The sequence below is a fragment of the Lissotriton helveticus genome, unplaced genomic scaffold, assembly GCF_964261635.1.
Source record: "Lissotriton helveticus unplaced genomic scaffold, aLisHel1.1 SCAFFOLD_513, whole genome shotgun sequence".
In the NCBI taxonomy this organism is placed as follows: domain Eukaryota; kingdom Metazoa; phylum Chordata; class Amphibia; order Caudata; family Salamandridae; genus Lissotriton; species Lissotriton helveticus.
The window spans coordinates 551,970-565,543 of record NW_027611831.1 but is presented as its reverse complement, the minus strand read 5'-3'; the positions used below and the strand labels follow the sequence as shown (position 1 = coordinate 565,543).

The 13,574-nt window shown below is 44.6% G+C and overlaps 1 pseudogene; it reads left to right on the top strand.

Annotated features, from left to right (window-relative positions):
- Positions 1-381: 381 nt before the first annotated feature.
- Positions 382-13,574, top strand: part of LOC144806959 (putative DBH-like monooxygenase protein 2) — a 328,657-nt pseudogene continuing 315,464 nt past the window's right edge.

Sequence of the window (13,574 nt, the reverse complement as noted above, 5' to 3'; positions counted from 1 at the left end):
GGTGTAGAAGCAAATATGTAAGTGAATACCTGTCATGTGTATAGACACCTTCGTGACTAGGCAATTTACAGCTGACAAACGTACATTCTTGATGCAGCTGAGAAACAATAAAAAAAAGCTTTACTACTATTCCAAATAACCTATTAGACAGGAAAGGCGGGACGTTTATTCAGAAATTGAAAAGATCCAAAATTCTAGGAACGTTTCGCCCTAGTGATTATTAGTCCAAGCGTTTCCTTTGCAGTCATGTGACAAACCATTGTTTTCCTTGTTTATCTTGCGGGAGCGGGTGATAAATACCAGGTGTACAAGCTACGGGCCTCAGAGCAGCAGTGAGGTTTGGTGCCTGTTGTTTGATACTGAAGGGCCCCCCCCGAGACCATGAGCCCCCAAGCACTCTTACTCCTCTCCTTGGTGCCCCAGGTCCTGGGCCAGCTGCCTGACCTGAGGTTTTCTCTGACCCTGGACACCGAGACGAGAGTTGTCCTGCGGTGGGACATCAACAAGACCACCGATGAGATCACCTTTGAACTTCAAGGGGCGACCACTGGGTGGATCGGATTCGGCCTGATCCCCAGCGGGGCCATGACGGGGGCAGACATGGTGATTGGTGGAGTGTCACCAGCACCAAATCAAACCACTTATTTTACAGTAAGTGTAGAAAAGTCGTTCACATTCAAGGTCTATTTATATATAAAAATATATGTTAATGGATTCGAATTTCCTTTTAAAATCTCCATAAATAAAGGCCCATATTACTAACACATTGCAGTGGGTTTCAGTCACAACAGTGATTCAAATCCACGGCAAAGTGTTGTGGTGGATTTACTTTCTAACTCAAATCAAATTTTGCTTTGGAAAGTTGCAAAAATTAGGGCATAGTAGTGCACAGTAGTGTTGTGCGCTATATAGCGCCACTTTGAGTCCAAGAGGCCTACAATGGGTGGAACATGGGCAATTCCATACAACCGCACATCAGTTTTAATAAAAACCTAAATTGTTAAGATTAATAGAGAAGAATACCTTGCAAAAATGTACAACTCCTCGGGTATCATGTGTATTTTGCAATAGAATAACATTTTCTGCAATACAGACATATATTTTAAGGGATTGTCATCTGATTTGTGTGCTCAATTTAAGGTGAATAATTATACAATTATATTTCAATTCCAGTTTAAAAATTTGGTGATTTCTCATTGTCGATCAGGTCACAAAACATCTAGTGGAATGTAACATGGGAAGTAACATAGGAGTATATTTCTGTGCATTTCCTTGTAAATGACAAAATTTGCGATAGGCAATTCGTGATTTCAGCATACTCTAATTTTTAGGTCTAGTGGCAGTTCACATGCAGGGGCAGATTTACAAGAAAGTGACTCATCTATAGAGATGCGTCACTTTCATTGTTCCACCCTAAAAAATGCTTGTGCACCATGGATGCGCAATATTTACAATACGGCACACCATGGATGGAGGATTGACAGATCCATCACAAATTCTGACGCTTTGGTTGGGGCAAAAGTCACGCATTGCTGGAGTCGTGTCGCAAGCACGAGGCAACTCCCGCAATGCATTTTGTGGCCTATTCCCACTACAGTGCGTCATTCCTTACGCCTGCTTCAAGCAGGCATAAAATTTTGTTGCAGTGGCGTCCTAAAAGTGACGCAGTGAAATCTTGTAGATTTCACTGCGTCACTTTTACGAAGCTTTCCTGCGTAGGAACGCCCCCCTGCATAAATTATACCTGATACAGGTATAATGTGACGCAGGGCTTTACAAGGTGACGCATCTCCCTGGAAACAAAAAAAAACATTGGTAATAGTCTGAGGCCTCTTTGTGAAGATGGATGTAGATAACATAGCCAATTAGTCAGACAACCGGGCATTTACAGTGGTAGTTCAGTCGAGCAATGCATCGGTCTTGAAAAAAAAGCTATGTCTAATGTCTTTCAATCACCAGATTGCAGTCCTACAGAGATGTGCTTAAAAAGATCCTACCTGAGTAATCGGTGGTGCTCTGGGCATACCAGCAGGTTTTATCCTGATTGTGCCCGGTTTATTTTCAGGACCCCAAACCATGCCTTGAGTTTTCTTTTACAGGAAATAAACATATCTTCAGTAGCACACAGTGATCTTGGACTACTTCATCATTATCCCTTAGCGGAAAGCATTAAGTCATGGAGTGCGTCTGTGCCTCTAGGCTTACAATCCTGCTGTGTAGTTAATTAATTAATTAATTAATTGTGGGTTTCTAAAGCGCTAGAATCGACTCCCGAAGGAGTATCTCTGCGCTGTAGACCGCTGGGGAACCCGTCCTGGCTATCCCTGTGAGATGGTCCCTAATGGGTATCTCCAAGGTGAAACCAGGCATCCCCGGCGTTTGTGGGGGGCCGTTGTGGAGATGAGGCAAGCTAATGCCCAGAGTTGCCGAGTGTGATCCCTGGTTAGAGTAGGCACCGAGGCGAGAATTATCGAGTCCGCTGACCCTGGTCCTCGACCCTGCCGCGTCGGGAATAGAACCCTGGTCCCGGGCCGTTCTCTGTTTCCGGGTCTGCCGCCTCTAACCATTGAGCCACACTACTCCACTGTTGACTATGCAGTGGACATAGCTATTTCTGGACCTCCATGGCACATTGCATTTGTTCATTTATGTCTGTGAAATTATAAAAACCATATTTTGTTTCACAATTTTAATTCAGTCAGTCAGTCAATTTATCTTTATTCGGTTTTTTTTTAAAAACCATACAAAGAAATGAACACTAAAATACATTCCATACAAAATTCATCATAAAATACATGATACAGATATCCATCAGCAAAATAGAATTTATAAAAAGCATTTTGAAAAGAAGAATATGCTTAACATTTATGACATTTATAACAGATCATGACAGGCGGCTTTTGCCCCTGAGGCAGCTACCAAAAATTTAGCAACGCAATAAGTAATGTTAGGGTTAGATAGTAGCTGTAAATAGAGTAAAGCCGGCCTCACCTGTGTGAAGCCAGCCTCCTTAAGAATTGGTATCAAGAATTTCTTCCTGGGCTCTATATATAAACCACAGAACATGACGAAGTGCATTGTGTCCTGCACTGAGAAATGGTCACAACTGCAGGGCGGAGCTAATTCTGGTTTCTGCCAATGTTGGAAAGTACCTAAATGATAATGCAACAAATTAAATCTAAATTTTATTAAAAGAAACCTATGAAAAGGACGTGTAACATAGCCAAGATAGGGTTCAAGTGAGGGTGATGTAAGCAACAAACAGTGATCCCTTACTGCCGGTTTGGCTAATTCACGCTCTTCACGGCACATCTCCATCCTTCCTAAAAAAGACTTTTTAACCAACTCAAGATCTTGATTCCTAATGGACTCCGGAGAGGTAAAAAGCTCCGGACGACCTATGTCGGCAAAGGCTTTTGCGAGATACGCCAGCCAGGGGATTTTATTAGATCTGTCAAGGGACAGAACGTCAGTCAAGATCTTTTGATTTAGTGGGAGTTCCTCATTCATCCATAGTTTTAACCATAGAATCAGAGGGGCCAAACGCAATTTATCCGAGAGGAACTGAAGGCCGACTTCTTTATGAATGGAATACGTCGGAGTAGACTGGGGTACAGATAGCAAGGCTCTAATAAATCCGTTCTCCGCTCTCTGTATTGACTCCACATTTACGTACCCCCATAATGCCGAGCCATATAGAGCGATTGCCACGGATTTGCTGTTGTAAGTTTTTATGATTGCTTCCATAGGCCTGGCTCCTAGCCTAGCAGCGAAACTCAGGATTGCTAAAGATGACCGAGTAACAGCCAGCTTCTTCGCTCTAACCTGTGGTCCCCAAGTCCCATGCTGGTCAAACAAGATGCCTAAATAGGGAAATGTGGATACCCTGGAGACCAAGTCCCCCCTACAAGTGAATGTTTTAATTTTCTTCCTGCGGCTCTCAGCACCCACCACTATAGTGTGTGACTTGGCTACATTTATTTTAAGATCTAATTGATCCATAAACGTGCCAAAGGCATTTAATAGGCGCTGGAGACCAACTCCCGTGCGTGCAATCAACACTGCGTCATCCGCGTACAAGAGTGCCGGAATCTTGGCAGCTCCTGCACGCGGGACGTCAGCTTCCTGCCCCTCCAGATATACCCCCAGGCCATTAATGTAGATAGTAAACAATAAGGGGGCCAAGATACATCCCTGTCTCACACCCCTTAAGGATCTAAAGAGAGCGGTACACCTGCCCTCGTTGGTCACTCGTACACTCGAAAAAAGTTCTTGGTGCAGGGAGGACATAAAGGTGACCAAAGCTTCATCTATGCCGATCTTCAACAAAATGGACCACAGCTTGGTCCTATTGACCAAGTCAAAAGCCGAGGAGAGGTCCATGAATGCGAGATATAATGACCCCTCCTTGGCTATAGTGTATTTAGAGATTAACAGATGTAAATTAATACACTGTTCGATGGTACCCTTTTTTTCTCTAAATCCATATTGGATTTCGGACAATCCACCACAGTCCTCAACATTCGCCCTTAGCCTAGATAGGAGGACTCTGCCTAGGATTTTTACAGATGAAGCTAAAAGGGATATAGGCCTATAACAGCCTGGGTTATCTCGTTGGCCTTTTTTAAAAATTGGGACAATTGTGGAAATATTCCATGAAGCAGGTACGAGATTTCCATTCACTGCGTTAAACACATTTGTAAGAACTTCAGCCCACAGTTTTGGGGAGTGCATAAAAAAGTCAGCGGGCACACCGTCAGGGCCAGGTGCCTTATGCTTTGTAGTGGACTTGATGGCTTTCTCCACCTCGTCTCGGCTAAAAATAATAGAACAGGTAGCTGATCTTATCGGCAAAACATCTGTAATTACGTCAGCAGTATCCCCATAGACGTTTTTAAAATGAGATAACCATTTTTCATCAGGAATAACGCAATCCATAACATCATTGTCGTCATCCGAGAAAAAAGGCTGTTTAATAATCTCCCAAAACTTTTTACTATTCTTCAGGACTGCCGCCGAAAGGAGATCTTCCCAGGCTTCATGTTTGATGATATCCTTTCGTTTTTTTAATGCTAGTTTGTAGGATTTCCTGAGTCTAGTAATCTCATCATTTGCCCTTGGGATGTTTTTTAAAGCTGTCATTAATAGTCTGTGTGCTTTAGAGCAAGCTGAGTCAAACCAGCGCTTGTTGCCTATAGTTGCATTTTTGGTCTTTACCAAGAGATCCTGTGATACCTGCATACATATAGCCTCAAAGGCCTCTACAATTTCTGGGCACTGTGCACCAGGATTTAGACAAACCTCAACCTTACCCCTAATCTTTGGAAAATTTTTGGCGTAAAATTTCTCTGGGGCCACTTTAGCCCATTTCAGACATCTTCCTTGCCTGGTAGTCCTTAATGGATGGGAGATGGTTTCTAGTGGGGATGGTCCAAGATTGCCTCCCCACGCCATTTCTAACACTACAGGGTTATGGTCACTAAGGTGTGATTGTATGGTAGAGTAAACGATAACCTGTGTAAGAGTGCTTAGGGATACAAATATATAATCAATAATGGTGCCCTGTGAAGTGCCAATGAAAGTTGGCTCTCTAGTTCCACCATCTGGTTCGTACAAGTCAAAATTAGCTAAAAAATCCTCTAATTCCTCTCCCTCAGGAGAATGTTCAAAATGGGTTTCCTCGGGCCCATCGTCCCCATCAAGGCTACTTCTCCTGCAATTTAGGTTGCACGGATGAATGTTAAAATCACCTAATAAAATGTAGTCTGTATCAAGCGATTTGTTCTGACTGACCATAGTTAAAATCCTAGCCAAATCCTTGATGTTGCGACCTCTATGCTCACTATTGCCTGAATTATAAAAGTTAATAAAAATAGTCCTGCTAGTGCTTTTAATCATTCTTTCGACCAGCTGAATATTGGGAGAATCAGTATCAATTTGCCTCCAACTACCCTTCAGGTCTAGTGAAAACAAAAATAAAAGGCCACCTTTAGCCCTTCCCACACGGCTGTGGACCGCAGCTTTAGTAAAACTGATGAACCCATCCCAGCACAAGCTATCTGAGGTGTCCCACGTTTCTTGGAGGGCTATGATGTGATGGCCCAATACAAAGCTTGACCAGGATTTGTCCTCACGTTTACCATTTAGCCCCGCAATATTCCAGCTTACTAGCCTACACGATTCTCTAGGTGTCACAGCTACTGGACCTAGGGCCGGCGAAGCATCCAATTGTTGAGCCATATCCTCTTTACCCTGACTTGTAACCTCTGTAAGTCAATCACAGTCATTTAATCCTGACAGGACCCCATATCTATTTCCCATTGCCAAACCCCAATCAGAAGGGGTGGGCGCCTGACCCCATCCGTTCACTACCGGGTTCCACATATGCTGGGGGGTATTGGGTCGCATTAACGGGTGATCGTTCCCTTGTCTCGACATGAACCCAATGCCCTGGCCTCTATTAGCATAACCAGGGGTGTGTGGGCCCCACCTATTTGTATTGGGCCAAAGTGGCCCCGGTGTTCTGGCCATTGGCCCATGCAGAAGATTGATTCGCCCTAACCCACGACTACTCAAGGGACGAGAGTGGATATTATTAAATCTGGGCCTATTTTCCCCGCCCCAGTAAGCAGTTCTATCATTCCTTCTAGGCCTAGGGATATTAGAGAAGGTCGCCATCTGGGTCTCAGTATAAAAGAATTTCAGGGTAAGAGGGATAATAGATCCAGTTCTGCGTTGCGGTGGGAGAATGTGTGCAAGAATATTAGGGAGTACTTCAGCGCTAGCAAAATTTAATATAACGCAATCCCCATTAAATTTCTTAATCTTGCTCCCAATCCATGGGACCCTCCTTGCCGTGACAATATCGCCGGCTAACTGGTCTACCCCCTGGTCTGCCATACGCATATTGTTAGTAAGCCAATGTAAGGCTTTATCCTTAAGGCCTTGGGCAGATTCCCTTTGATCCTGGGATAAAACGGGTACATTCGCCAAAACTAGGACTAGTGGGGAGGCTTCCAGAATAAATTGAGATGAGTCATCCCCTGGGTGCAAAGGGACGGGTGCCATAGGTTGAGCCATAGGTTGAGACATAGGGACCTCACTTATTACATCATTGGTAGGCACAGATGGTAGCAATTGGCCATCCAAGATGGGCTGATGTTGTAAATCCATAGTGCCTGAGGCGGCACCCGGATCTTCCTCTGTGGCTACCATGGGTTTACAAATTTCATTAACAAAGTTCTCTAGATCGTCTGCCAACTTACTTTGCAACCCTCCCATCTTTTTTATTTCAGTTGTTAATCTGTCGATCTTCCCAATAAGAGGTTTGATGATGGTTTGGATTTTTATATCTATCATGTCTGCAAATCTGTTAAATAGATCATCATCAATAGTTTGTCTACGCTCATCATCGTCATCACACTCCACATCTATCCCTTTGTAGGCAGGGGGTAAATTAACCTTCTTCTTTCCTGCCTGTTTTCCCCCCCTTTTGGCTTGAGCTTTCCTGCAATTTCTCACGGGACGTATGAGAGGGGGAGAAGATGAAGGAATCTCCACGACGGTATTTTGCTGCTGCTCTGGTTCTGGCACATTATTCAATGACTGGTCAGCTAACGAAACAGAATTTCCATCATCAGCTTCCAGATTGATTAAATCAACATCAGGGGTAGCAGTAGTGGGGTCGGGCAATGGGGTATCAACGATAGGTGTGCTTCGGTCAGGGCTTAATGGGGGCATAATTGGTGATTGACTTAAGCCCAAAGATTCCCTTCTATCGTTGTTAATTTTTTTGACCACATGTACGAGAAAGGAATCAAGGGTTTTCAGTGCAGCAGGGGTAACTGAGGCAACAGTTTTTTTAGACATTATTAACAGGTCAAAAGATCTCAAGGTGCACTAGTAAAGATAAAAATTAGTAAAATCTAAAATATTTCAACAATCAGGCAAAATTATGTCTTTCCGTTAATCACAGGGCCTTGCCTGTACCGTGGGGTCAGATATTGGCTATAAAATGTTAGGGGATGGGCCCTGCCCGGCCTCCTGCAGCCCCGGACGGCCACAGACGGTCCCGCCCTTGTCCCGGGCTTCTCCCGGCGCCCTCCCGCGCGCTCCCGCGCCGCGGGAGTGGTAGATCCTTTTTAGAGTTGCACCGAGGGGGTGGGGCCGGCAGGGAGAGCAGCCCAGGTGGTGACGGGCACGCGGGGGCTCCTGGTCCTTGGAGTCCCCCGCCACGAGCTCGCAGCCCTGCCGGTGAAGTTCTTCCAGCTACAGTAACACCCCACGCAGGGCTTAACTAGCCGCTGCAGACCGCGAAGCGGGACCCGCGTAGCGGGTCCGGCGAGATGTAGCAGCGGCAGCAGCAGACACTAGAAAACCCCCGCTGAAGTGCTGTGGTCCGCGGTCAGCTAGATGGCAGGTCGGTGAACAAATTTAATTGATTTATACATGCATAACTATTCGAAAAGCTATTTTTTGTAGAGTTTTATACAGCACAAACTTGACTCGAATAGGGTATCAGCGCACTTTACATAGCACCAGTTGCATTACATTAGGACACATTCTTTTTTGTTAGGCACAGGGAGAATAAGTAATTAGACCAGACTCACAGGATGTTCAGCATCATTGCCGAGACTTCAGTTCCCTAGGTTCGAGGTCGACTGCCCTAGCTGTTAGGCCAACTCCTCCTGAAGATTAAATAGCAGAAACCATCTTCTTGTTACTGAGGACGACCCTTCAGTAATGTTTTAGGTTAAGATATGGTTTGAACTAGTGTTAAGTCTAAGTGCAAAGTTAACAACTGGAATCAAAGCACATTTAACAATAAATAATTTGTCGAGCAATTTGAGTTAAAGCCTGCATTCCAACATTAACCCTTCGGGTGCTCATGACGGAATGGTTCCGTCATGCGCACCATTGCTCCTGTGCTCATGACGAAACCATACAGCAGAGAGATTTCCCATTTTTTTTGCCCAGGCCTATTTTGGGATTTCCTTGCAATGACGATTGTGCGCATGGCGCGTGATCGTCATTGCAATGAAAACTAAACTTGGTTTAATTTTCACAGTTTCGGTGCCTTTGGGGCTATCTCAGCCCCCGAGCACCGCAACAGATGGGAGAGGTATCGTTATAAAGGGAAGAATCTACCCTTTCTAATAGTACCCTTCCCTAGTGGATCCCTGCTTGGGGATCACCCCAGGAGGACTATCCCCAAGCAGGGATACTCCCACTATCACCAGGGAGGAGGGAGCAGCCCCTTGGGCAGGGACCTTTGCTCCACCCATACATTTTGGACACAAACAGTCTTTCTGCCCCCCCTGGGGAGCAGATGGGGCAGTAGCCCCCAATCCGCCCCCGAAGGCGGCAGAAAGCACCCAAGACCAGGCATGTTCACTAGTACTCATGAAAGTTATCTCCTTTATCAAATGGGAAATAACAAACTCCATTACTCAATGAGAAGCGAAGGGCAGACTCCGGGACACACATCACAACAGTGATTCAAATCCAGGACAAAGTGTTGTGGAGGCCTTACTTTCTAACTCAATTCACATTTTGCTTTAGAAAGTTACAAAAATTAGGGCACAGTAGTATTGTGCGCTATATAGCGCTACTTTGAGTCCAGGAGACCTACAATGGGTGGAACATGGGCAATTCCGTACACCCACACATCAGGTTTAATAACAATCTATATTTTTAAGATTAATAGAGAAGAATTCCCTGCAGAAATGTACAACTCCTCGGGGCTCATGTGTTTTTTGCAATAGAATAACATTTTCTGCAATTCGGACATATATTTTAAAGGATTGTTATCATATTTGTGTGCTCAATTTAAGGTGAATAATTTTGAAATTATGTTTCAAATCCAGTTAAAAAATTTGGTGATTTTACATTGTCGATCAGGTCACAAAACATCTAGTGGAATGTAACATGGGAAGTAAGATAGGAGTATATTTCTGTGTATTTCCTTGTACATTTAAAAATTTGCTATAGGCAATTTGTGATTTCAACATACTCTATTTCTTAGGTCTAGTGGCAGTACACATGCAGTGTCTGTAAGACCTGCTGTAATCATTATACGCAGTGTGATTCCTCCTGCTGCTTGTAATTGGTTCACTCCTCCATCGCTTTTATTTCCTGGATCCTCATTGGTTGGTGCTCCCCATACATCACTACCGGTAATAGGTGAAGAACATTAGCCAACTACAGTTTTCTACATTTCTATGTGTTATGCCTTCCTTTGGGGACTACTTGTTTGTTTACTTTATTTACTGTTAGTGTTACTGTGAGTCTGTTCATAGTACCTTGCCCTGTTTATATTTTTAACACGGTGCCCGCTTTATGGGCCTCCAAGAGCATAACTAATATGTATTTGGGCGTTCACTTTATATTTAGCACAGCACCCTCTTCTATGTTTTTTTATTTATTACTATGCAGCACAGGCGTGTTTCATAGACTGCCACACACAAGTTTTATGTAAACAGGCCCTGTGCTTTGTTTCACAACTGCACCTGTTTTCATGTTTATGGGCTCCATAGTCTTTCCCTGGCTGCAACCTCCAGACCTTGCACTCTCAGCACCCACGCTGCTGCGCGTTATGCACGGGCTCAGTGCTACATGTTTTAGCAAAGTGCCTACTTCTGTTGCTCAATCCTGCTCTCCATTGGCCGCCTCCATCTGCTACAATGGCAATGGCTCCACGTTGGACGGGCTCTGCCTGCCGCACTACTGTGCCTTTGTGTCCGGCTCCTCAAGTGACGCCTTTCATGGAGCAAGCTTGAATTCTGCAGTGCCACATTGGGGTAAGGCTTGTAGCATTCAGAGCATGCTTTAATCCCAGCACTGGACTGGCCATAGCGGGCACCGGGGGTTTCCCCGGTTGGACGCCAGGGTTGGGGCCAGTTTTTGGCTCCTGCGGGACCGTTTTTGTTACAGGCACCTGTAACAAAATCGTCCAAAATCAGCCTTAGCAAACAGCTGGGCTGCACTCCCTCACCCCCAGGGGGGACAGCCGTTTGCCAGGGCCGGTTTCGGTTCCCCACCGGCTCTGTTTAACCTCCCAGCACAACACATCAATCAGCTTGTAAGTACCTTTATTTGTTTTCATTTTATAAGAATGTGTTAACACTTACCTCCATTTGGTATGTGGTCTCACCCGGAATATGTGCCTTAAAAATCTATTTGAAACAAGTTCATAAGCCTGGTGTGATGCACAGCTGTGTGCAGGGCATACAATTTGTTAACAATTATTTAAAACACACGCAGATTGGGCAATTGCCTCCCCATGTAGTTTTTAATCTGTGCCAAGCAAAAAAACTCTGACGTGTGTTCACATTCATTGTGACTTTGCACCCCTGCAGCACACATGATTCTCCTAAGAACAAAAACCGGGTACCTGCTGTTTTATTGGAGAAGCGTGGCTCAGTGGTTAGAGGCGGCAGACCCGGAAGCTAAGATCGACCGTGGACCAGGGTTCGATTCCCCGCCTTGGCGGGTCTCGGGCTCAAAAATTCCACGGACTCGACAATTCTCGCTCCGGTGCCTACTCGAATCACGGGGTCACACTCTGCAACTCTGGGCAATAGCTTGCTTAATCTCCACTACGGCCCCTCGCGGCGGGATGCCTGGCTTTCACCTTGTGGACACCCTGCCGGGGTTTCTCACAGGGGAATACCAGGACGGGTTCCCTAAGCAAGCGCCAGGATGCCCTCTGGGTGACAGGTTTGCGCTATATAAGTACACCTACATTTACATTTACATTTATTGTGTGTACATTAAGTGCTATGGGCCTAATGTATGAACATATGAATTAACAAATGGCAATTAGCAAAAAATAACGACTCAGAAAATCTGACTTGCAATTTGAGATATGCAAACTTACCTGGTACTGAGCTTTTATGAATGTATTTATTTATTTTAGAGTTTTCTATAGACCAATCTAGTTCCGAAGAAATCAGGGATCAGAGCACTTTACATGAGCACCAGTTTTGTTACAAATGGACACATTCATTTTTGCTAGGCACAGGGATATTACGGGCCATATGTATGGAACTTTGGTTTGCAATTCTCAAATAGCGATTTTTTGCGAATCGCTATTTAAGAATCACAAAAGGCTATGTATGTAGGATTTACAAATCATTTTGCGAATCCTACATATTCCTTAACTGTGAATTGCAAGTTGCGATTCACAATAAAGGAATACCTCCGCATTCATTCCTATGGGCCTAAAGGCCCATAGGAATGAATGAGAAGACATTCTCAATTTGAGATTCTCAATTAGAGAATAGCAAATTGAGAATGCAATTTCAAGGGTGTCAGGGTTTTAAAAGGACACCCTGTTCCATCCCTGAAATGTGCGTGTGTGCACATGTGGCACACATACATGCCCTAAGGGCATGTATGTGCTCCACAAGGCACTATGAAAAATGCAAAAAAATGCATTTTTCAAAGAAATCGCAAATTACCTCCAACGTGAAGTTGGTGGTCATTTGCAATTCCTTATGGCCAAATTGCACTTTTCTGGGCCTCTTACATTGTATTTAAGGAATAGCAATTTGCGATTCCTTAAATTCAATCGTAAATTAAGGAATTGCAAATGTGCGATTCCTTATTTTGCAAGGCTGTTTTCCTTTCATACATCCCACTTAGCTAAATTGCGATCCCAAATGCCGAAATTCTGCAAATTTCAGCATTTGCGTTCCATCGCAATTTTGAATGATACATATGGCCCTAAGTGATTGCCCAGAATCACAGGATGTTGAACGTTGTTGCTGAGACTCAAACCCGGTTCCCCAGCTTCAAGGTTGACCGCTCTAGCATAAGGCTACATCCTCTCCCCAATGAATTGTTATGTTTTGCATTTACAAATAATGAATCGCATTTTGCTATTTGGTAAAAGTCGCAAATTGCGAATGTTGCAGTGGCATATGCTGATGTGATTCAGCAAATGAGGAATTTAGAAATGTTCAATGTGAAAGGAAAGAAGTAGAAACAGAGGCACAGAGTATTACTCAAATTATATCAGGAAGCAATGGTTTGGGCACCGGGTACCTTGAAAATTATAGACAACCCAACATTTACCTCAATCAAAATGCCCACATTCAATGGATCAGAGACGTGTCCCCTCATTAAGGCACCCAATCAAAAATCGAAATAACAGGAATATCATTCAATTATGTAAATGGGCCCACTCAATACCTGAGTTCTAGATCAATCAATGTATCAATCAATCAGATTACTTGTAAAGCACGCTACTTACCCGTGAGTGACTCAAGACGCTGAGGGGAGGGGGTGCTGCTACTGCTCGAAGAGCCAGGTCTTGAGGTGTCTTCTGAAGGTGAGTAGGTCTTGGGTCTGCTGTAGGTGGGTAGGGAGGGTGTTCCAGGTCTTGGCGGCGAGGTAGGAGAAGGATCTGCTGCCGGAGGTTGTTCGTTGGATGCGGGAGACAGCGACGAGGGCGAGGCTGGTGGAGCGGAGCTGGCGGGTGGGGGTGTAGAAGCTGAGTCTGCTGTTCTGGTTGGCTGGTCCAGCGTTGTGGAGTGCTTTGTGTGCGTGGGTGAGGAGCTTGAAGGTGATCC